The following is a 22,073-nucleotide window of genomic DNA, read 5'->3' on the forward strand; positions in this document are numbered from 1 at the left end:
ATCTCCCAACACAAGGGACCCAAGGAAGGCAACACCAAGACATATAGTAATTAAAATTGCAAAGATCAAGGATAAGGGCAGACTTTTTAAGCAGCTAGAGAGAGAAAAGAGATCACATACAAAGGAAAGCCCATCAGGCTATCATCAGACTTCTCAGCAGAAACCTTACAGGCCAGAAGGGAGTGGCATGATGTATTTAATGCAATGTAGTAGAAGAGCCTTGAACCAACATTACTTTATCTGGCAAGATTATCATGTAAATTTGAAGGAGGGATTAAACAATTCCCAGGTAAGCAAAAGCTGAGAGAATTTACCTCTCACAAACTGTCTCTACAGTGTATTTTGGAGGGATTACTATAGCTGGAAGGGTTCCTAAAGTTTAATAGCTGACACCAGAGGGAATAAAACCATAGTAAAGAAAGTAGAATAGTTAATTACTAAGCAAATGCAAAATTAAATCAACTATCCCCAAAGTCAATCAAGGGAAAGACAAAGAATATGATACCTAATATATAAAGAACGGATGAGGAAGAACAAGGAGGAGAAAAAAAGGACCTTTACATTGTGTTTGTAATTTCACACTAAATGAGTTAAGTTAGACTGTTAGATAGTAAGGAAGTTAAGCTTGAACCTTTGATAACCACGAATCTAAAGCCTGCAATGGCAGTAAGTACATACCTATCGATATCCTAAATGTAAGTGGACTGAATGCACCAATCAAAAAACATAGAGTCACTGAATGGAAAGAAAACCAAGACCCATCTATATGCTGCCTACAAGAGACTCACTTTAAACCCAAAGATATACACAGACTAAAAGTGAAGGGATGGAAAAAGATATTTCATGCAACTAATAGGGAGAAAAAAGCAGGAGTTGCAGTACTTGTATCAGACAAACTACACTTCAAAACAAAGAAAGTCACAAGAGACAAAGAAGGACATTACAAAATGATTAAGGGTTCAATCCAACAAGAAGATTTAACCATTATAAATATCTATGCACCCAACACAGGAGCACCTACATATGTAAAACAAATACTAACAGAATTAAAAGGGGAAATAGAATGCAATGCATTCATTCTAGGAAACTTCAACACTCCACTCACTCCAAAGGACAGATCAACCAGAAAGAAAATAAGAAAGGAGACAGAGGCACTGAATAACACATTAGAACAGTGGACCTAACAGACATCTACAGAATTCTCCACCCAAAAGCAGCAGGATACACATTTGTCTCAAGTGCACATGGAACATTTTCAAGAATAGATCATATAGTAGGCCACAAATAAAACCTCAGTAAATTCAAAAAGATTGAAATTGTACCAACCAGTGTCTCAGATCACAAAGGTATGAAACTAGAAATCAATCATGCAAAGAAAATGAAAAATCCCACAAACACATGGAGGCTTTACAACATGTTCCTAAATAACCAATGAATCAATGACCAAATAAAAACAGAGATCAAGCAATATATGGAGACAAATGACAACAATAATTCAATACTGCAAAATCTGTGGGACACAGAGAAGGCCAGGCTGAGAGGAAAGTATATTGTGATACAGGCCTACCTCAGGAAAGAACAATCCCATATGAGCAGTCTAAACTCACAATTAACAAAACTAGAAAAAGAAGAACAAATGAAGCCCAAAGTCAGTAGAAGAAGGGACGTAATAAAGATTAGAGCAGAAATAAATAGAATTGAGAAGAATAAAACAGTAGAAAGAATCAGCAAGAGCTGGTTTTTCAAGAAAATATACAAAGTAGATAAACCCCTAGCCAGACTTATCAAGAAAAAGAAGTCTACTCACATAAACAGAATCAGAAATGAGAAAGGAAAAATCACTATGGAAAACACAGAAATACGAAGAATTATTAGAGAATACCATGAAAAATTACATGGTAACAAACTGGATAACCTAGAAGAAATGGAAAACTTTCTAAAAAAATACAAACTTGCAAGGCTGACCCAGAAAGAAACAGAAAATCTGAACAGACTAATTACCAGAAATGAAATTGAACTGGTAATCAAAAAACTACCTAAGAACAAAACTCCTGGACCAGATGGATTCACGCTGAATTTTATCAAACATTTAGTGAAGACCTAATACCCATTCTCCTTAAAGTTTTCCAAAGAGTAGAAGAAGAGGGAATACTTCCAAACTCATTCTATGAGGCCAGCATCACTTTAATACCATAACCAGGCAAAGACACCACAAAAAAAGAAAATTACAGACCAATATTCCTGATGGACATAATGCAAAGATACTTAACAAAATATTAGCAAACTGAATTCAAAAATACATCAAGAAGGTCATACACCATGACCAAGTGGGATTCATTTCAGGGATGCAAGGCTGGTACAACATTCGAAAATCCATCAACATCATCCACCACATCAACAAAAAGAAAGACAAAAACCACATGATCATCTCCATAGATGCTGAAAAAGCATTTGACAAAATTCCACATCCATTCATGATAAAAACTCTCAACAAAATGGGTATAGAGGGCAAGTACCTCAACATAACAAAGGCCATATATGATAAACCCATAGCCAACATCATACTTAACAGCGAGAAGCTGAAAGCTTTTCCTTTAAGATCCAGAATAAGACAAGGATGCCCACTCTCCCCATATCTATTCAACATAGTACTGGAATTCCTAGCCAGGGAAATCAGACAACACAAAGAAATAAAAGGCATCCAAATTGGTAAGAAAGAAGTTAAATTGTTTCTGTTTGCAGACGACATGATATTGTACATAAAAACCCTAAAGAATCCACTCTAAAACTACTAGATTCAATGTCTGAATTCAGCAAAGTTGCAAGATACAAAATTAATACCAGAAATCTGTGGCATTCCTATACACTAACAATGAACTACAAGAAACAGAAGTCAGGAAAACAATTCTATTCACAATTGCATCAAAAAGAAAAAAATACATAGGAATAAACCTAACCAAGGAAGTGAAAGACCTATACTCTGAAAACTACAAGACACTCATGAGAGAAATTAAAGAAGATACCAATAAATGGAAACACATCCCGTGCTCATGGATAGGAAGAATTAATATTGTCAAAATGGCCATCCTGCCTAAAGCAATCTACAGATTCAGTGCAATTCCTATCAAAATACCAACAGCATTCTTCAATGAACTAGAGCAAATCATTCTAAAACTCATATGGAACCACAAAAGACCCCGAATAGCAAAAGTAATCCTGAAAAGGAAGAATAAAGCTGGGGGGATTATGCTCCCCAACTTCAAGCCCTACTACAAATCCACAGTAATCAAGACAATTTGGTACTGGCACAAGAACAGACCCACAGACCAATGGAACAGACTAGAGAGTCCTAATATAAACCCAACCATACATGGTCAATTAATATATGATAAAGGAGCCATGGATATACAGTGGGGAAATGACAGCCTCTTTAACAAGTGGTGTTGGCAAAACTGGACAGCTACATGCAAGAGAATGAAACTGGATTATTGTTTAACTCCATACACAAAAGTAAACTCGAAATGGATCAAAGACCTGAATGTAAGTCATGAAACCATAAATCTCTTAGAAGACAGCATAGGCAAAAATCTCCTGAATATAAGCATGAGCAACTTCTTCCTGAACACATCTCCTCAAGCAAGGGAAACAAAAGCAAAAATGAACATATGGGACTACATCAAACTAAAAATTTCTGTACAGCAAAAGACACCATCAGCAGAACAAAAAGGCATCCTACAGTATGGGAGAATATATTTGTAAATGACATATCTGACAAAGGGTTAACATCCAAAATATATAAAGAACTTTTATGTCTCAACACCCAAAAAGCAAATAACCTGATTAACAAATGGGCAGAGGATATGAAGAGACAGTTCTCCAAAGAAGAAATTCACATGGCCAACAGACACTTGAAAAGATGCTCCACATCACTAATCATGAGGGAAATGCAAATTAAAACCACAGTGAGATGTCACCTCACACCAGTAAGGATGGCCAGCATCAAAAAGACTTAAGAACAACAAATGCTGGTGAGGATGCAGAGAAAGGGGAACCCTCCTACACTGCTGGTGGGAATGTAAGCTATTTCAACCATTGTGGAAAGCAGTATGGAGGTTCCTCAAAAAACTAAAAATAGAAATACCATTTGATCTGGGAATCCCACTCCTTGGAATTTACCCAAAGAATACAACTTCTTAGATTCAAAAAGACATATGTACTCCTATGTTTATCGCAGCAGTTTTTACAATAGTCAAGATATGGAAATAACCTAAATGTCCATCAGTAGATGAATGGATAAAGAAGAAATGGTACATATACACAATGGAATACTATTCAGCCATAAGAAAGAAGCAAATCCTACCATTTGCAATAGCATGGATGGAGCTGGAGGATTTTATGCTCAGTGAAATAAGTCAGGTGAAGAAAGACAAGTGCCAAATGATTTCCCTCATTTGTGGAATATAACAATGAAGCAAAACTGAAGGAACAAAATAGCAGCAGACACAGAGAGTCCAAGAATGAACTAGTGGTTACCAAAGGGGAGGAGTGTGGGAGGGCGAAAGGAATTGAGGGGTATTATGTTTAGTACACATGGTGTGTGGGTTCGCGAGGAAAACGGTGTAACGCAGAGAAGGCACATAGTGAATCTGTGACATCTTACTACACTGATGGACAGTGACTGCATTGGGGATGGGTGGGGACTTGATAATATGGGTAAATGTAGCAACCACATCGTTTTTTCATATGAAACCTTCATAAGCATGTATATCAATAATACTTTAATTAAAAATTAAAAAAAAAAGAAACCAGTCATAAATGTGACTTGTATTAGTGGTACACACCATGTCTTTCCAGAAACTCAGACTAGGACCTACCACTGTGCTTCCAAAATCTGTTTATCTGTTTTATAGGTAGCAAACAGTATCATTTCTGTCATGGAAACAAACTTGATGATATTTCTGTATTTTAGGCAGTCCACACAGAATCTGGACAGAGGAGAATGGCATATTTGGGGCTCCTAGCTTTGAAGTAAATGAATTGAGTTGATGAGAGTCATGGAAATGTGTCTGTTAACATGAATTTTCAAAGGTATGACCCCAGGGACTTTACCAAGCTTCAAAAGAGGAATTAACTCTCAACCATTAGTACCATATGGCTCTAGTTCTGAACACCATACAATAAAAAGTTCCGTGCACAGTAATATCTCTTGTTGCATTTCTGTAAATAAAATTGACCAAATAGATAAGACATCAAATAAGTGATATTGAATTAAAAAATAGCTTAAAAATAAACAAAATGTGTGTGGTTAAACCCATATCCTAAGGGTAGAATTTGTCCACAAGGAGGGACTGTAAGACCAAAACTGACATATAGCCCTGGCTTTATTATGAGTGAAAAAAAATGTGCACACCATGTCCCAGTGTCAAGGAAAGAAAAACTGCATCCTGAGATAACCACCTCCCCAACAGAACATCAAAACAAAACAAAAACCCAACAGGGCCCCTCTGCCTGGTGAGCCATTTTCTGTAAGTCACTAATTCCCTTTCCCTGACTTTTAAAATACTGACAACATGTCCTATAAGAAAATTGCTGTTTTCCACCATGACTAGAGTAAGTATAAACTCAAAAACCTTAATGCCTTGGGGTCTTTTCCTTTAAACACCTAATTAATTTTTTTTAGTTCAGTGAGCAGAGTTTGTAAATAAAAATGCTTTTCTCTTCATAATTCTCTTGGGTCTGCCTTCCTTTCACAGTTTAAAGAAAAGCAAAGAAGTAATTATCATAAAAAGCAGGATTACTTAGTCAGAGGGTGGGCTGTGCTTAGAAGGAGCATGCGTGGAGCTGTGAGCATGCGATCAATATTCTATCTTGACCTGGGTGGTGCTTCAATAAGTGATTGCCCTCTAACAGTATTTTGGAGACAATTCTTTATGAGGTGCTCATATTTATATGTGCTTGTCAACAATGGCAGATTTTTCTCTGCTCTCTCTTCAAGAATAACCATGTAGAGAATCCTTTGGCAGGTGAGGGTAGCGTCTCCCTCAGAACCAGAAGGTAGGTTTATTTGCTGTGCACTGTAACAAAGATAAAATTTCCCTTCAGAACAAAAGACAGACAAGCGGACTCTGAGTGCCTCCACACTGATGCGAGCCCACTGCGTGGTCACCATCCATCTGGGCCATTCCACACTGACCCTGAGGGAAAGAGCATCAGCAGGAATACGAAGGTTTTGTTGCCCACTGTGACTGAGTAACAAAGTCCTTTGTCTCTGACCCAGGAGTCTCCTAACTTCCACCAGCGTCTATGACTCTGAGGCTGACTAACCTGTTAATCTGCAAGTACGATAAAATCAATGACTTCTCACAGCCCTTGACAATCATTTATTACATTTATGACCTTTATAAACTTATGACATTTATATTTTATGGCTTTTTCTATATGCATTTTATTCTATAATATGAAAGATTTGAAATGATAATTAATGGTAAGTACAGCTAGTTTTACTTTCTTTTTATACTTCAAGTATATATTTGAGATAAACGATTATAGAATTCTGAAAGTTTTGATGTTTGTGAGTAAATAAATTTGGGTTTGAGAAATTATCTTTAAAGCCTCAAAGATAATAGTAAATTTTTATAGCTGTCCGCTGAAAGAGGAGCCCTCCTGCTTTTTATTTCCTTGCCCAGCTCCCTGCTGTAATACAAAGGATATCTCAGTGTGAAAGGAAATGATCCTTACAGATCGGGAAGGTGTATGAATCAAAATCAATGGAGCAAGAAGTTTAATCCCTGGGGATGTGGCCTACTGACAAAAGGAAAATATATATGAGAAAAAGAGATGAAAAATAAAATAGACATGAAAGTAAAAACAACTTGTACAGATCTCCTCTAGACTTTGCAGGATCCTGGCCTGTTGAGAATGGTCTAAACTCCGGGATCTTGCCTGACGAGGAGAATGTCAGGACTGTAAAGATGAGAGAAGCAAGTTGATATGGGAAACGTTGCTTCCTAAATACCATGACCATATGCTGGCCAAATGGCAAGATGTACTTTGTTCCATGGATGGGAACAGTTTGAAATAAAGGTTATGCTGTGAACAGATGCTAGAAGTCTCTTCTTGAGGAATTAAAATTCAGGGGCAAAATTAGCCAGAATCCACTTTAAGAAAGAGGCTTTAAGAAGTCAGCATCAAACTCTGGGACCAACAGCCAGCAAAATGCCTAGAGCAGCCCTTCTGAAAGTCTCCGCTGAAATCACCCTCACCACAGAGGAGTCCTGATTCACTAAGGTGAGTGAAATAGGACTTAACAGCAAATAGCTGTGTGATGTATATTGTGTTATTGTTTAAATAGGTGTGATTTTTGTGCTCTGTTTATATCTGTATTTTCTTTTTCTACAGATGATGTTTTAGATTATTTACCATCAAGTAGAGTTTATGCTCTACAAAGATCATTGAGAAAATGCTCCATTTTGAAGTTGTGAGCCCTTTAATTCTCAGATGTCTTGGGTGGAAGCAAGACCTGGACTCCTTTCCCCTCTTAACTAAATATGGGTTCTGCTTTAAATCTCAAGAGAGGATTTTTTTTTAACTTAAGTATAGTTGACATACAATATTATATTAGTTCAGCTGTACAACATAGTGATTTGACAACCACATACTTTACAAAATGCTCACCAGAAGTGTAGTTACCATGTCACCATACAAAGTTTTTCCAGTGTTATTGACTATGTGCCCTTTGCTGTGCTTCTCATCCCTGTGACTTATTTCTTTTATAACAAGTTAATATCCCCTTTATCTGTTTACCCCAATCTCCTCCATGCTTTCCCTCCTGACAGCGACCAGTTTGTTCTCCATATTTATGAGTCTGTTTCTGGTTTTGTTTGTTTTTTAAGATTTCACATATAAGTGAAATCATAAGTTCTTTGTCTTTTTTGTCTTCTTCCACTTAATGTAATATCCTCAAGGTCCATCGGTGTTGTCACAAATAGCAAGATTCACTGTTTTTATGCCTGAGTTGTATATATGTACCACATCTTTATTATCTGTTAACCTATCAGAGGACACTTAGATTGCTTCCATAGCTTGGCTATTATAAATAATGCTGCAGTGAACATAGGGGCGCATGTATCTTTTCAAGTTAATGTTCTTGCTTTCTTTGGATAAACATACAGAGTGGAATTACTGGGTCATATGGTATTTCTATTTTTAACCTTTTAAGGACACTTTATACTAATTTCCAAAGTGGCTGCATCAATTTACATTACCACCAAGAGTGCACAATAGTTTCCTTTTCTCTACATCCTTGCCAACACTTGTTACTTCTTGTCTTCTTGATTCTAGCCATTCTGACTAGAGTGAGGTGGTATCTTACTGTGGTTTTGATTTGTATTTCCCTGATGATTAGTGATGTTGAGCATCTATCCATGTGTCTGTTGACCATCTGTATATCTTCTTTGAAAAATATCTCAGGTCCTCTGCCCATTTTTTAAATCACATTATTTGCGGTTTTTTTGGTGTTGAGTTGCATGAATTTATATATATATATTTGGATATTAACCCCTTATTGGATATATCATTTCCAAGTATCTTCTTCCATTCAGTAGTTTGCTTTTTTGTTTTGTTGATGGTTACCTTCACTGTGCAAAAGCTTTTTAGTTTGATGTCATCCCTATTGTTTATTTTTGCTTTTGTTTCCCTTGCCTGTGGAGACTAATCCGGAAAAATATTGCTGAGGCTAGTGTCTGAGAGCTTATTGCCTGTATTCTTTTAGGAATTTTATGTTTTCAGGTCTTACATTTAGGTCTTTAATCCATTTTGAGTTTGTTTTTGAGCATTGTAAAAGAAAGTGGCCCAGTTTCATTCTTCACATGCACTTGTCCAATTTTCCAAACACCATTTATTGAAGAGACTATCTTTTCCCCATTGTATATTCTTACCTCTTTTGTGATAAATTAATTGACCATGTATATGTGGGTTTGTTTCTAGGCTCTATATTCTGCTCCATTGATCTATGTGTCTATATTTGTGTTGGTGCCATACTGTTTTGGTTATTATAGCTTTCTTGTTAGTGTGATGCCTCCAGCTTTGTTTTTTACTTTGTCTATTCAGTCTTTTATGGTTCCATATAAATTTTAGGGTTCTTTAGTGTAGTTCTATGAAAAATGTAGTTGGTATTTTGATAGAGATTGCAGTGAATCTGTAGATTGCTTTGAGTAGTATAGACATTTTAACAATATTAATTCTTTGAATCCATGAGTATAGAGTATCTTTCCATTTATTTATGTCATCTTTAGTTTTTTTCATCATTGTCTTATAGTTTTCAGAGTATAGGTCTTTTACCTCCTTGGTTAAATTTATTCCTAGATATTTTATTCTTTTTGATGCAATTATAAAAGGGACTGTTTTTAAATTTCACTTCCTGCTAGTTTGTATTAGCGTATAGAAACACAACATATACATGTATATTAATTTTGTATCTTGTAACTTTACTGAATTGATTTCTTAGTTCTGATAGTTTTTTGGTGGATCTACAAGGTTTTCTATATTGACAGTTTTACTTCTTCTTTATCAATTTGTATGCCTTTTATCTCTTTTTCTGGCCTAATTGCTATGGCTAAGATAGACAGTAATATGTTGAATAGAAATGGCCAGAGTGGACATCCTTGTCTTGTTCCTGATCTTAGGGGAAGCATTCAGCTTTTTACCTTGAATATGATGTTACCTGTGGGTCTTGCATATATGACCTTTGTTATGTTGAGGTATGTTCCCTCTATACCTACTTTGTTAAGTGTTTTTAATCATGAATGGATGTCAAATTTTTTCAAATGCTGTCTCACAATCTTTTTAGATGATCATATAGTTTTTATCCTCCCTTTTGTTAATATGATGTATCATGTTGATTAATTTATTGATATTAAAACATCCTTGTAACCCTGGAATAAATCTCACTTAGTTATATGGAATGATATTTTTAATGTACTATTGAATTTGGTTTGCTAATATTTTGTGAAGGGTTTTTGCATGTATGTTCATCAGGGATATTGGTCTATAATTTTCCTTTTTTTTGTAATGTCTTTGCTTTTGGTATTAGGGTAATGCTGGCATCATAGAATGAATATACAAGCATTATTTCTTCTTCTAATTTTTGGAATAGTTTGAGAAGAATGGGTATTAACTCTTCTTTAAATGTGAAGCCATCTGGTCTTGGAGCTTTGTTTGTTGGGAGTTTTTTGAATACTGATTCAATTTCATTACTACCTATCAATGTGTTCATATTTTCTATTTTTTCCTGATTCTGTTTTGGAAGATTGTATATTTCTGAGAACTTACTGATTTCTTCTGGTTGTCCAAGTTGTTGGCACAGAATTTTTTGTAGCAGTCCAGAAAGGACTATCAAATCATAAATATTTTAATAGCAAATAGAACTGTAGAGGTAATACATTAAAATCCTTGTTTTAACTGAAAATAAAACTGAAGCACAAGTTTACTCATTAATTTGACCACAAAACAAAATTAAAATTAGACTTCCTAATTCCTATGTCAGAGTATGTTCTATTATATTATCATAAATCCTGAGAATTTCCTTGCCTTACAAATCCCAACCTACTACATATCTTAGCATACTTCTTTGTTCATCACTTGTCTCCAGCCCCTAGAACAGAACTTGCTACGGAGTAAGTACTCAATGAATGTGTTTTCCAAGAATGGATATTCAAGTCCATATTGTAATGTGTGGTATTGCTGAGCCACAAGAGCATGTATTTTTATCTGATGGATATGTCAAGGGTTTCTTCAACATGATTCTGCTACTTGCTCCCCTCACCAACAAGGTGTGAAGGTGTCTAGGTACCTGCACTCACCCCAGCAATGACTTTCTTCACATTTTTAAATTCTGTCACAGATATTTTTTAAATTATGTTTCTGTGCTCTAATATTCTTTTGTTGTTCAATTATGGGAGAAGATGAACACTTTTCATCGCTTTTGAGCAATTTATTTTTTTTCCCAAGAATTGTTTATTCAGTTCCCCTGCCTCTTTTATCATTGAGTTGTTTATTTCTTAACCTTAATGTAAAGGTTTTTTTCTGTTAAACAAAGTGGTTCTTTTTTCTGTCAACTGAGTTGCAAATGTTTTTTTCCCCATATTTTAATGTTACTCTAATTTCTTTTAATACATAGTTTAGAATTTCTATGTCATAAAATTTATCAATGATTCTTTTATGACTTATGGTTTATATCCTATTTTAAAGGCACTTACCATTAAGAATTTTTTTTAATTGACAATATTTTTCTAGTGCTTTTATGGTTGAAGTTTATATGTTAATTCTCCAGACATACATTTTGATGGCAAAGTTAAGGATCTAGCTAAACAAATATTTGGGAACTGTTCAATCATTTAAAAATGCAGTTACCTTAAAAATAGCTACGATTGGGTCAGTGATGACAGCTAAGTGGTATCCAACACAGCTTTGTCTTAGGGAATTTATATTAGTCAATTCAGATAAAGTATAGGGAGCAACACTTTCTTCCTTCCAACCCCTGATTGTCGCATTACTTCATGGATCAGTTGCCAAACTGTTCACTTTTATCATGTATGCATCTTGAATCTTTAGTTGGAAAACCTGGATTGCAATCCAATATTTTCCTGCTTATGTGATTTTAGGCAAATCTCTTTCCTTCTGTGAGTTTTAAACTTTTTTCTACAAAATAAGGATATTAGATGATGACCTCCAAGATCTCTCCAGAAATAAAATCTCACAGTCCTATAATATCTTCCAGCTCTGACTTTTCACACAATTTTACATCTATGGATACTATAGATAATCCGCAACTGGACAGCATGTTACATCTGAAGATTCCTCAAACGTCACACATTTCCAAGAGGGAAATGCAGAATATAGTATTTGCCATTTTTATTTGACCACAGAATCCTGTTTCCTAATGAAGCTCGGGCCTCTGAATACATGAAAATAAAGCTCCTGCAGATTTAATTCCTTTCCTAGTTTCAGTTTCTTTGCTATAATGTTCTCACGTTGTTTATAAAAAAAAATTAAGGAATTATAAGTAGCCAGGTACTTAAGCCTAAACCATGAAACATCATGGTATTTTTAAACTCTACCAACAGCAGAAGTATTTTTCTTTTTAAGATTGCATTATTTCAACTGATTATATCAACATCCAGCAAAGCAGTTGGTTGAAACCTTACTAGCACCATCTGACACTGAGTTTTAGAGAAATTGAGGCAGTTACATGAGAATTCCGTCCTCAGGCTCTCCTCTCCTAATGAGTACATGAAAGAGTCATTGTTTCCCTTATTCAGGGATACTTCTTTCATGCTTTATATTGCTTAAAAGTATCAAAGTCTCACAAAACCCTAGGAGAAATTAGTGTGAATGTCATTGTGAGCCAGTCATATGCCAGTTTCCAACTCGGGAGAGTGAGTTTTTGCACAGCATTTGCAAGCAGGATATTTATAGTGGGTCACAAGAAGAAGTGGTTAACTTACTCCCAAATTATACCTCTAGCCTAGAATGCCTCAAACTTCACATCCATTTATCCGAAGGTCTGCTGGATATTTCTACTCAGATGTCCCAGAGGCACCTCCAAAACATGTCAAATACTTAGCAGCCTTCTCCCCGCTGCCATCTGCTCCTGTTACGGTCTTGGTTTTAGCATCCACCTTGAATTCTTGACTCTTCCCTCTTCCTTACTCCAGTACCAAGTTAATCACTTCTTACAGTTTTCTCCTGTCCATCCCTTTACTCACCTCCCATGTTGCATTTTATCTTCACCACTACTTAGAGGACAATCTCATTGTCCTCATTCTTGTCCCCTTAAACTTTCCACGCACTGAAAATTGCTAGAAGGACTTATTTAAAAACAGATCCAATTATTATTAACTTGTTTGAAAGTGTTCATTAACTTCTTGTCCACACCTAATAGGATAAAGCCTGAATTCCTTAGCATGGCTTTAGACTCTACCATTTTACAAATCTGTTCAGGCACTGTGAGCCCTATAGTCACCCCTGACTTCTCTCTTCCCCAATCCACCCAGATCAGATTAGGATTTTCTCCTGGTTACCCCCTTTAGATCTATGAATACCACGCTTGCTGGACTTGCATGTTATTAAATAGTTACCTGATGTGTGCCAGTCTTCTTCACTGAACTGAGAACTACTTGTAGGTAGAAACTGAGTCCTAAATACTTTTGTTTCTCAACATCTGGCACAGTACTTGGCATAAAGTAGGCATTCTATGAATATTTACTAAATTGAATAAATATTCAAAGACATCAGTCATTTTCAGAAAATATTCCTTAAATCTATGTGAGAAACCATTTATTGGCAGCATGACTTACAAAATATAATGTCCAACTGGAAGACAGATGATATGTAGGCATATTTGGGGAGGAGTCTAACCATTTATATGATATGGGAGAAAATGTATTTTATATTAATTCAATAGTATTTCTTGAATACTTCCTAGTGTGAAATACAGTATCAAACATTGGGAAAGCAGAATTTGAGATTTTCCAGCCACTGCCTACATAGCTGGAATTGAAAGTAGCAAAGCCCTCCTATTTAACCCATTCTCATTTTCCAGGGAAAAAATGTTGAGTGATAGAAAAGAAGTTGAGAAGGACAAATTTTGGTAAACTCTTGGACTGTAACATATACAGATGGCTTATTATTTACTTTAGAAGAAAACAGTGTAAAATTATACATACAGTCTTTATTATAAAGCTGGTTAACTATTAACTTAAAACCATCCTAGCAATTTTATTATTATATGTGGATAACATGTTCCAAGTTATTTTAAGGACTCACATCACAAGCAGCAAATGATTTATGATCATCTATGAAGCACATTAAGAGGGAGAGAAGGGAGTCACCTGAACTTTGTGTTCCAATGACCTGGTTCCACCCACGAGTAGGAGAGCTGCCCTTGAGTGACACTTGTATCTTAGACAAACGATGTTGAATTAGAGTCCTAAGTAAATTCTGAAAAGCTCCATCTATTGTGCATGTACATTGTAATAACACTTAATAACTAACGTGGTTAATGATGTTACAAAGAAAAATACTGCTCCCTCTAAATTAGAGTGTAGGTCTCCAGAATACTTTGATGTGCTTGGGTGGAACAATACAAACTACTAACAATAGTTGAGCGCACTTTGTGTGCTATGCAGATTTTAAGAACTTACTGTCTATTATTTTATTTATCCACACAACAATCTTATATAATAAGTAATCTTATTCCTCTTTTACCATTGAGGAATCTAAGTCATAAATCAGTTAAAATAATTTTCCTGAAGTAACAGAGATGTAAGTACGATGCCAGAACCCGTTCTCTAAACTCGCATTCTCTAATCCCCCACCCTCAGCGGCTTTTCCATGCACATAAATGCACCAGTGTGCACATGGTGGGGAGGGCACACGGAGAACGTGGCAGTGACATGGACAACGGGGAAGACAGAGCAGTCCACATTGGCTTGTGTTAGGAACTTTTTCTAACGATGTTAGAAAGTGTCTGCAATATAAATTCTCCTTCATCTCTGATTCCAAATTATCAGTCAAGTACATGTTGCTCATTAAAGTTTGTTGTAAAGAGCATTTTTTTGTGGGATTCAAATATATGTTGAGTTTCACATCTAGGTCAATGCAGTGAAGTACAGACATAGCATGTGACCATGCCAGACACCAGAGGCAAGGAGATCTGAGAAATTTCAGCACCAGCAAGATACTAAAATTTGGGGGAATCCCAGACATTCTCTAGGCTATGAACTTGGGACTTCATTAAATTCAATCTGGATCTCAAGATTTGTAGAGATCTGTGTAAGTCTTTAGTCAGTATTAAAATAAATCTGTGGATGCATATGCCAGGGCTTGCTAATATGGGTAAGTTAATGTCCCTTCAAAGCTGACTCATAATTTGGGCTTCAGACTGTATTTTCATAATCCCCTGATTTAGGCCTGGGAGGTGTTGAAGAAGACTCTGTTCTATCTTTCAAGGAACTTACAGTTCAGAGGAGGAGACAGGCAAGCAAGAGGCAGTGATTCTCCAGTGTGATTAAGTCCCGTGACTGCTGTAAGCAGAGGGGTGATGGGAATATTACGAGAGGCACCTCTTTCAGTCCGGGGGAGGGAGCTAAGGAAGGGTTCCCAGAAGAATGGATGCTTAACTGAGAATGAAAAACTCAGAAGGAGCTGGTCAAAAGGGGAAGTTTGTGGCAAAAAGAGGAGGAGGAGGAGAGAAGAGAGGTAACTGAAAAGAAGTAACAGTCATGCAAAGGCCCAGAGAACAGGTGGGCCAGGACACCACATACAAGCGGTCCACTGGGGTGGGAACACAGAGCATGAGGCGGAACGGGGCCGGCCAAGCTGCAGGGCTCAGACCTCGGAGGGCTTTGTCTAACTGAAGCATTTGAAATTTGTTCTACTCCAAGTGTTGAGATACTGACATATTGAAAAGGGACAGGGACACAGGCTGAGTTGCAGTCTTGAGATCTCGGTGGCTGCAGTGCTGAAAGGGGGCTGGCAGGGGCGCAAAAGGAGAGGCAAGGAATCCGCCTGCCGAGAGACCGATGCAGCGATCTGAGCTGGAGGGGATGATTGATGGCTGGGACCAACTCAGTCATGGCGGCAGGAGGAGAGAAGCACTGGATTTGGGGACTAGTTTGAACATGGAATTGGCAGAACTAAACCATGGCTGGGAAGGATATGAAGAAAGGGAAGATCAAGGATGACCCCATGCTTCTGACTTTTTTTTTAAGGCTGAAATGAAAAGGACAAACTTGCTTATCACTTAGCCTGGGAACACTGTCCAGTTTTGCTTTGGAGTAGACGCATTTCTTCCTGAGAACCAAAGAGGAAGAATCTGAAGGGAAACACTTCAGTGAGGACTCTCTGGGTGACAGGATAGGTGACTCCTGAAGAAAGCAACAGAAAGAAGAACCGGAATGAGCTGGATAGAAACCTTACTGAATCATGGCATTTTAAATTGAACTAAATTTAGTACGTGAAAATAATTGGCTTTGGAACACGTCCAGGAGCTGATTAATTCTAGTCAAAGTATTTTTAATTTTCTCTTCTGAATTAAACCAAAAATACTCATTTGTCCATGGTGGAGGCTGAACATGTCCAAAAGATGAAAGTTAAAAAAAAAAGTCTTAAAAGTTTCTGGTAAATTTATAAAGGATCATCTCACTTAACTGTTTTCCCATGTAGCAAGACGACGTCCTGGAAAAGGTCCTCTCCCGGGAATCAGGAAGCTCTGACCTGTGTTTCTGCTACTGTCACCATCCCGACCCATCATTCACCTCCCTGGGCTTCTAATTCCTTGTCCATGAAATGAAGAGTTTAGGTGAGACCACCTCTTAGTTCTCCTCAAGCTCTAAAATTCTTAGGCCAGAGCATATTTGATTAAAGAACCTTTCTGTGTGCTGCTCACTCACGAGAACAAGAGGTGCACATGGCTATGGAGTCAGGCTAGCACAGTTCTTCACAAATATTTGACCTTTATGAATGGAAATTGTTTCTGTCATTATTGCTATTTCATATGATAATGAAAGTGGTGCCATGGCAGAAAAAGACAGAAGGAAGGAGGATTTGCCAGGTTCAGCTTCCAAAGTTGGGAGCCATCCCCAAATGATTCCTTAGTGATCTGGAAGAGTTAAAGCACTTGTAGCCAGAATGTCTTTGAGTTGGTCTTTGTAGAAATCCTCTTTTCTTCTGTCTGAACTTGATGGCTTAACTCTGAGATGCCAATACACTGGGCTAAACACCCCAGAAAAGGAGGGAACTTTTGTTTACTTACTTGAATTCTTCCTTTCTACCTTCACAACTCTGTATCTTTCCTTTCTTTGGTAATCTGGGGAAAGCAGTAAGGGAGTCATAGCTAACGCTGGGTGGGTCTCATCTGCAAAGCCTATTTTTTGGATAAGACTGATTCATTAGACAGGTAGGTGCTTCGGATTTACAGCCTGGCTTAGTCATTCCTTGCTGGTCATTGACTGAAGCCTCACTAATGAGGCTTTCTCTGCCCCGTTTCCTTGGGTATTCTTACAGGAAGGGGAGACAAGTGAACTGTTGAGAAGGATCTTCAATAAGACTGATGTTAAAATATCCTGACAGATGGCAACTACTTACATGTGTTCTGCATGTGCATGTGAGCATGCATGTGTGTGTGTGGGGGGGGGGGCATGTGCACACACACTGCTGATGCTCCTGGTGATGTTCATTGGGAGGGGGAATGAACAGCCACTTCCTTCTTCACTGGCTGTTATCTCTTGCCAAAGATCCCTCATCAGGCTGCGGAATGGCTGCCTCCCTGGGGCTCTGCCCTGTGAGAGCTGCTGTAGCAGCTTCCCTTCGCTGGGGCAGCCTTCTGGGTTATCCTCATTCCTGTCCTTCCCGAACCTCCCTCTGTTTCAGAGCCTTCCTCTTGCATTTATTACATTGTTCTCATGGTTTCACAGTTTTATTGAAGCTGTGCCTTTCATAGTATTCTGCATTTAATACTTCTGGAAGGAAATGAAGTATCTATTTCACACACACACACACACACACACACACACACACACACACACAAAAAGCAAATCTGTAAGGGAGATGGGGACCTTCAGCATAGGACTAGGGTTAATTCATTTCTCAATATAGAAATGATACACAGAACTAATTACCGGGCATACTGCAGGAGTAAAAGCTTTATAAGAGTAAACATTCCCTTTTGTAAAGGGAAATGGATACAGGAAATTTCAGGTGTGGTGACCTAATTAAGGAAGCTATTAGAATCCTAATAAACTTGGTCATTTTGGCACTCAGGGAGTTAGTTTTTCTTTGCATTTTGGTTGGCGTAGAAAATAGGACTTTTAGAGGAAGAGTCGAAGTAAGGTTCATGAAAATTTCCATCATATTTATTGTTTTTAATTTGCCTTCTAATATTCAAATACCAATTCATAAAATCATTGTTAGAAATGCTTGACTTGTTCATTATATCTATTAAAACTCTTTTTCTTTTTCAGGGTCTTTGGAGGGAAAGTGGGTCTTTGAAAAAATCCACATTTGAGCAAGAACAAAAGATATGTTTTGTACTGAATCAATCAGTTTGCTTTAACACAAATGGTAGGCACTTCTAAATGGACTTCAGACTTCCTGTTCAAAATATCAGTTCAACCAAGGAATCTGACCTCTTCTCCCACCTTCCATCCTCTCCTCCAAAATTCCATTGAAATGACAGGAGGATATATTTCTAAAAGAACCAATCCATAATAACACTGCAAAACAGGAAAAGTGCCATCAATGGACTAGACATTTTGACACATTTCAGCTGGTATAGGATTGGTGGAGAAATCAGAGAAGAGAAATTACAGCACAAGACACCACAAGTTCTGTGGCAGAGGAGAAAGCATGGCAGTGCCTGAGTTACAGCCAGATGTCAAAAAAAGGTAAAGAAATAAGAGAAGAAAGGGAGTGGATAAGGAGGAAGGAAAGGAATGAGCAGCTGCACCCAAGACTAAAGTAATAAAGCACCCCACTTCTAGAGTCAGGTTCCCCCCTATATTGTCAGTTGTGGAGACCCCATTTTGCCTCTCTGTTGCCCATTGTTTAGCCTTAAAGAAAACCTACTCATCAAAATGCCCTGTCCCAGCACACAAAGCTTGTGGTGAGACCACCGAGTCAGAAGAAAGCTCCATTAAGAAAATGGATCTACTGGTCTCTGAAAGGCCCCTTCCCAGCCATTCATACTAAGCAACAAAGTTCTTTACTCACCATGATTTAATCACCAAGGGTTGTCAGACATGTAAAAAAAAATCAGAAGCGTGAAAGGGAAGCTCCAAGTTAAACAGAGCCTTGGAGAAAGCAAAGATAGTTCAGGTACCAGAAGTGGACTTTTTATAAAGTCTATTTTCTGAAAAATTCCAGAGGTTGTTATATTCATAAAAACACAGTGCTTAAAAAAAAAAGCAATGACAAAAAGAAAAAGGTTTTAAAAAACACATACACAATCATTGAATTAAGGTGTAATCACTGGATAGAACAGATTATTAAATGCACACATCTAATTATTTACATGGTAAGCTGTGATCTAGCAGTATGGATAACAGAATGGAGAAAATTTCCCTCAACCTAGGAAAGAAGTCTTTGAAGTAGGATTCCTGAGTAGCAGCAGAGACATAAGCTAAGAGATTAATAAAAGCAAGTCTCCATATTCAGCTTTTGGCCTTGAGCCTGCCAAGTGCCAGACAGCATGGAAAATGTTCCTGTGTAGGTACACCCCACTGAACAGTCATATCCCCAAGAGCAAAGAGAGAATCCTCAAAGTAGAGAGGAAAAAACAGATTACCTACAAGAGAATAGAACCAGATTGCCTTGAGATTTCTCATCACTAACAGTGGATGCAAAAGGAATTGAGCAATAGTGTCAAAATTTTTAAGGCAAAGATCTTGAATCTAAAATTTTACACCACAGATTTTCAAACACATTTTCAGACAAGAACTTAAGAAGTTTACTAGGCATATATCCTATAATTTAAACCTTAATTTGGCAAGAGAGGAGCAATCAAAATAAGAATCTCAGGATGAGGGTAGGGTGGGATGTAAGAAATATTGGTAACTCGCGTGACCCAGAATTGAGAATTTAAAGAGGATTGTTAGGCCTTGATTCTTGGAGCTTCTCCTATGAGTGGTGAAGTTTTAGCGCTACAGAATTCTCATTGTCTCTTCTGACATAATATTTGATTCTACAGGGAATAATGTTGACATGTTTATATTGAACATGCCATTTGGGGTTTCATTTTTCATATTATCTTACCAGGCAAAGCACAGAGGACTTATATTTATGTAACAGAATATAGAGATGGATGGATAGACAGAAAGGCAGACAGGTGATACGTATAGAGATAGACTGATAGGTTTTTATACACCTTAGAATTGTAAAAATGAAGGTATAACAAAATATTTGTGAGGTTCCTGAGGAAGAGCAGTGGAAAGAAACTTAATGTGATCACTTCTTCCAGGTTCATTGGAGAAGCTCAACGGACAATGTCTACAGTTTGTACATCCAGACATAGAAGCATAATGACAGCAATAAGAAGGATAAAGTCAGATAAAAAGGTTACAAAAGATTCTGTCAGTGGAGGCAGAGTAGAGGGGCAGCCACAAGGAGGTGGTAAAAGGAAGAAATTTTGGCTTCATATTTCATACATTATTTGCTGTTTGAAATTTGTTACTGTGTTCATGGATTACTTTGATGATTAAAAACTAGTTTAGGCAGCAACAGACTCACAGAACCCAAGAGCGGACTAACAGCTACAAGGGGGAAAGGACTGGGGGGGGGGGGGGGGCGGGGAGGGAGAAGGGGGAAAAGGGGCATTACGGTTAGCACACATGATGTACTGGGGGGACACGGGGAAGGCAGTGTATACGGAGAAGACAAGTAGTGACTCCATAGCATCTTACTATGCTGATGGAAAGTGAGTGAAATGGGGTTTGGGGGGGGTCTTGATAATAGGGGGAGTCTAGTAACCATAATGTTCAAGTAATTGTACATTAATGATATCAAAAAAACTAGGAAAAGAGAAAAAAGCATATTAAAATGACTTTATAGTTCATCCATCTTTTAGCTTTGGAGCACAGCTGAGGAAAAGGGAAAATTCAGCTGATCACCCTCATGTATTTTTCAGTGCGTTCAAAAATGCCAGGATGAACAAGAAGCAAGTAATCACTTGAAAGCTATGGTAGGCAAAGTCCCAGATAAAAATGGTAAGTTCTGTTTTACTATACAGAAGTGAATTTAGAAAAATCAGGGATAGTGCAGACCAGTGAGAAAAAGTATTTAAACTGTGCCTGAGAGGTTGCACTTCTTTAAAATCTGCTCCCGCTACTTTTTGACACTCATTTAACAGATATTTTATTGGATGTTTACTACATATCAGGCTGCTGATAATGTATCAATGGAGTTTGTTTTTATTTAAATCTGTAATGAAGATATAACTAATAGATATTTTGTTTAATAATTTTATGTCTTAATAGAGAATTCTGTCCTTGTTGAGAACAAACAATGCTATTGATTCAGTGTCTGTGATTCTCATGGTATCTCCTAAGAATATTTCTGTAGCTGAAGAAAGGCTGACATGGTCAGAGCTTAAGACAGCATCCCTCACCTGCTGGCACTTGCCAGCATTTTATGCACCATGCCTCCAATGTGTCACCAACCTGTTTGTTATGGAGTTTGACTTGCAAAGCTAAATTGGCAAATTGCAATGAATATTTTTAGAAGATAATTCTTAAAGAAGCAATGTTTTGGAAGCAGGCTTTTTTGTGGAAACAAATTTGGGCACCAGACTAGGGAGGGCTGTAGTGCTAGGTTAGAAACCTGAGCTCTCTTTTCCATATTTTTTTTTGTATGTAAAATGGGATAGTAACACTTCCTGCTTTCTAGAATAACTGTGGGAATTAAGAGTTATAATGATAATAGTGTCTGCCACATGGTTAGTACTTAATAAATTTAATAATACAAGTGGAAAGAAGTTCCAATATGTTAAGACAATAAAGGATTTGGAGGATCACCCAGAGAACATCATTAAGGACCAGGAAGGTCCTAAGGAATAACATGAATTATATAATGGTTTTGATGGGCAAAGGCTGAACATAGCAATGGAGATATACACTAACTAGGCCTATACTAGTGTATATGAGGTGCAGTGAGGGACCAGTCGGGTGACACCACAGGGCTTGTCTGCAGAGCAGAAGTAGGGTGTGATGGCTACAGAGGCCTGAGACAGGTGTTTTTCATGTATTCTTTATCCCACTCCCAACTCATGATGCTGACAAGTAGCCTCTTGGTGAATACCACGGAACATTGCTGGAAACTGAAAAACAATTCAAGAACTTTCCAAAATCTACCTTGTCAATTGAGAGTTGGTGCAAGTCATTTGATATAAAATAACCATCTCCCTGGTTTTCTGAAAGCAAACAGTTAGTTTGGTACATGCTCTGAGATAAATTGTGGCAGTACATCTGTAAATTGGGGAGTAAGTACTGAGATGAATCTTTTCATCTATATACCTAGAACCC

General features: G+C 37.4%; 1 long non-coding RNA gene across 1 annotated transcript in view; it reads left to right on the top strand.

Moving 5' to 3' along the window:
• Positions 1-6,788: 6,788 nt before the first annotated feature.
• Positions 6,789-22,073, top strand: part of LOC140845756 (uncharacterized) — a 36,391-nt gene continuing 21,106 nt past the window's right edge. The window contains exons 1-2 of the long non-coding RNA XR_012124632.1: positions 6,789-7,287; positions 18,021-18,443. This is a non-coding gene — a long non-coding RNA (uncharacterized lncRNA). The remainder of the gene's footprint in view (positions 7,288-18,020; positions 18,444-22,073) is intronic.

The sequence above is a fragment of the Manis javanica genome, chromosome 13 (genome assembly GCF_040802235.1).
Source record: "Manis javanica isolate MJ-LG chromosome 13, MJ_LKY, whole genome shotgun sequence".
NCBI classification, from domain to species: Eukaryota; Metazoa; Chordata; class Mammalia; order Pholidota; family Manidae; genus Manis; species Manis javanica.